Genomic DNA, 4,253 nt, shown 5'->3' on the forward strand with positions numbered 1-4,253 from the left:
AAAGAGAGGTGGAGCGAGAGAGCGCAAAAGAGAGGGGGAGAGAGCACAAAAGAGAAGGGGGAGAGAGAGCGCAAAAGAGAGGGGGAGAGAGAGAGCGCAAAAGAGAGGGGATAGAGAGAGCGCAAAAGAGAGGGGAAATAGCAAAAAAGAGGGGGGAGAGAGCAAAAGAGAGGGGGAGAGAGAAAATAAGAGGGGGAAAGAGGAAAAAGCAAAAGAGAGAGGGGGAGAGGGAGAAAAAGAGAGGAGATAGAGCAAAAGAAAGGGGAGAGAGAGCAATAGAGAGGGGGAGAGAGAGCAATAGAGGGGGGAGAGCAAAAGAGAGGGATGGAGAGAGAGAGCAAAAGAGAGGGGAGAGAGACAGAGCAAAAGAGAGGGGGAGAAAAGAGAGAGGGAGAGACAGAGACCGTAAAAGAGAGGTGGGAGAGAGAGAGCACAAAAGAGAGGGGGAGAGAGAGAGCGCAGAAGACAGGGGAGAGAGCGCAAAAGAGAGAGGGGAGAGAGCTCAAAAGAGAGGGGGGAGAGAGCGCAAAAGAGAGGGGGGAGAGAGAGCAAAAGAGAGGGGGAGAGAGAGAGCGCAAAAGAGAGGGGGGAGAGAGAGAGCGCAGAAGACAGGGGAGAGAGCGCAAAAGAGAGAGGGGAGAGAGCTCAAAAGAGAGGGGGAGAGAGCGCAAAAGAGAGGGGGGAGAGAGAGCAAAAGAGAGGGGGAGAGAGAGAGCGCAAAAGAGAGGGGACAGAGAGAGCGCAAAAGAGAGGGGGAGAGAGAGGGCACAAAAGAGAGGGGAGAGAGAGAGCGCAAAAAAGAGGGGGGAGAAAAGAGAGAGGGAGAGACAGAGACCGTAAAAGAGAGGTGGGAGAGAGAGAGCACAAAAGAGAGGGGGAGAGAGAGAGCGCAGAAGACAGGGGAGAGAGCGCAAAAGAGAGAGGGGAGAGAGCTCAAAAGAGAGGGGGAGAGAGCGCAAAAGAGAGGGGGGAGAGAGAGCAAAAGAGAGGGGGAGAGAGAGAGCGCAAAAGAGAGGGGACAGAGAGAGCGCAAAAGAGAGGGGGAGAGAGAGGGCACAAAAGAGAGGGGAGAGAGAGAGCGCATAAAAGAGGGGGGAGAAAGAGCAAAAGAGAGGGGGTAGAGGGAGCAAAAGAGAGGGGAGAGAGCAAAAGAAAGGGGAGAGAGAGCAAAAGAGAGGGGGGAGAGAGCAAAAGAGAGGTGGAGAAAGAGCAAAAGAGAGGTGGAGCGAGAAAGCGCAAAAGAGAGGAGGAGTGAGCGCAAAAGAGAGGTGGAGAGAGAGCATATACCCACTAGACGTATCAAGCTCATTGTATCCGGGGGCCACTGGCTAAGTGTTCTTCTCCCATGGGGACCACTTGAATTGGATATACTAGAAACTGGAATAGAGATTTACTCAAGTAGTAGTGCATGGTAGGAGCTGTAGTACACAATAGACATACACAGGGTATATTTATCTTGTCACTGCCAAGTGAAGTGATGATTCTGGAACTGAATAAAAAAAGGACATTTATCCAAAAAGTGAGTCTACACTGGACAATGCTAACCCTTGTCACTAACTGTCTCTCTCATATCTCATCTTGGATGTCCTCTCACTACCTCAAGCTAAATCTCTCAAAAGCTGAGCTCCTGATTTTCCACCCTTCTTCCAAAATCTCCACCCCCATTCTCTATAACTGTTGATAACTCCATCATTACCCCAACCTCACATGCCCGATGTCTTGGGGTCACACTTGACTCAGATCTTTCCTTCACTCCTCACATTCAGTCCTTGGCTAAAGCCTGCCGCTTCCACCTTAAAAACATCGCTAGAATTAGACATTTCCTTACACAAGACACAACTAAGATTTTAATCCAGTCTCTCATCCTTTCCCGCCTCCACTACTGCAACTCCATCCTCTCTGATCTCCCTAGCTGCCACCTAGCTCCTTTACAATCCATAATGAATGCCTCTGCCAGGCTCATCTTCCTTACACGTCACTCTTCATCTGCCGCACCTCTCTGCCAATCCTTTCACTGGCTTCCTCTTGCCTCCAAGAATCCGGATTAAACACAAAATTCTCACTCTGACACACAAAGCCCTTAATTGCATTGCTCCCCCCTACATTTCAGACCTTGTCTCCAGATACTCTACCTCCCGTCCCCTTCACTCCGCTTATGATCTCCTACTCTCCTACTCTCTTGTTACCTCCTCACATTCCCGTTTACAAGATTTTTCCAGACTGGCTCCAATCTTATGGAACTCTCTGCCTTGCTCCACAAGACTCTCCCCTAGTTTTAAAATCTTCAAGTGCTCCCTGAAGACTCTACTATTCAGGGACGCATACAACCTACACTAACCTTCCTATCTCCACTGCTATCCCCTTAAACCCCATAGTATGTAAGCCTATGAGCTCAGCTGTTTGTAGTTCACCTTCATAAGAGCCGACTACAACAGTGCAACTCTCGGCAGAACCCTCTACCCATTTGATCCCTGTAATTATTTTTTATACCACCTATGTTCATAGTGCTATGGAACCTGTTGGCACGCTATAATTACCTGATAATAATAATAATAATTCACAATTCTCCAACAATATCTCTAGTGAGTGAATATATAGATCTAGTTTTCCAACACTAGATGGCAGTAGCATATAAACCTATGACTATTATCGTATGGATACAATGTAGAAATCTATCTGAATAGTTACCTTGTTCCATTCATGTAGCAGGGGGAAGTATATTATACAAACAACATATTGCTATACTAGAGAAGGTTCCCTAATTCCACCTGTTGTGTAATTTGAGATATGGCATTCCTTACTACTTTAAAACATTAAAGGGACAGTCAACACCAGAATTGGTGTTATTTTAAAAGATAGATAATCCCTTAAAGGAACAGTCTACACCAGAATTTGTATTGTTTAAAAAGATAGATAATCCCTTTATAACCCATTCCCTAGTTTTGCATAACCAACACTGTTATATTAACATACTTTTTACCTCTGTAATTACCTTGTATCCAAGCCTCTGCAAACTGCCCCCTTATTTCAGTTTTTTTGACAGACATCCATTTTAGCGAATCAGAGCTGCCTCACCTGAACTCCATGTGTGTGAGCACAGTGTTATCTATATGACACACATGAACTAACATGGTTTTCCTAAAGAAAAAAGTAAGGCCTAGATTTAGAGTTTGGCGGTAGCCGTCAAAACCAGCGTTAGAGGCTCCTAACGCTGGTTTTGGCCGCCCGCTGGTATTTAGAGTCAGTCAGGAAAGGGTCTAACGCTCACGTTGCAGCCGCGACTTTTCCATACCTCAGATCCCCCTATGCCATTTGCGTATCCTATCTTGTCAATGAGATCTTTCTAACGCCGGTATTTAGAGTTGTGGCTAAAGTGAGCGTTAGAAATCTAGCGACAAAACTCCAGCCGCAGAAAAAAAGTCAGTAGTTAAGAGCTTTCTGGGCTAACGCCGGTTTATAAAGCTCTTAACTACTGTGCTCTAAAGTACACTAACACCCATAAACTACCTATGTACCCCTAAACCGAGGTCCCCCCACATCGCCGCCACTCTATTAAAAATGTTTAACCCCTAATCTGCCGCTCCGTACACCGCCGCCAACTACGTTATCCCTATGTACCCCTAATCTGCTGCCCCTAATACCGCCGACCCCTACATAATATTTATTAACCCCTAATCTGCCGCCCCCGCTATCGCTGACACCTGCATATTTTTTTTAAACCCTAATCTGCCGCTCCGTACACCGCTGCAACCTACATTATACCTATGTACCCCTAATCTGCTGCCCCTAACACAGCCGACCCCTATATTATATTTATTAACCCCTAATCTTCCGCCCCCAACGTCGCCTCCACCTACCTACAATTATTAACCCCTAATCTGCCGACCGGACCACACCGCTACTATAATAAATGTATTAACCCCTAAAGCTAAGTCTAACCCTAACACTAACACCCCCCTAAGTTAAATATAATTTAAATCTAACGAAATAAATTAACTCTTATCTACTTAAATACTTACCTGTAAAATAAACCCTAATATAGCTACAATATAAATTATAATTATATTGTAGCTATTTTAGGATTAATATTTATTTTACAGGCAACTTTGTAATTATTTTAACCAGGTACAATAGCTATTAAATAGTTAAGAACTATTTAATAGCTAAAATAGTTAAAATAATTACAAAATTACCTGTAAAATAAATCCTAACCTAAGTTACAATTAAACCTTACACTACACTATCAATAAATT

Source organism: Bombina bombina, chromosome 7 (genome assembly GCF_027579735.1).
Source record: "Bombina bombina isolate aBomBom1 chromosome 7, aBomBom1.pri, whole genome shotgun sequence".
NCBI lineage: Eukaryota > Metazoa > Chordata > Amphibia > Anura > Bombinatoridae > Bombina > Bombina bombina.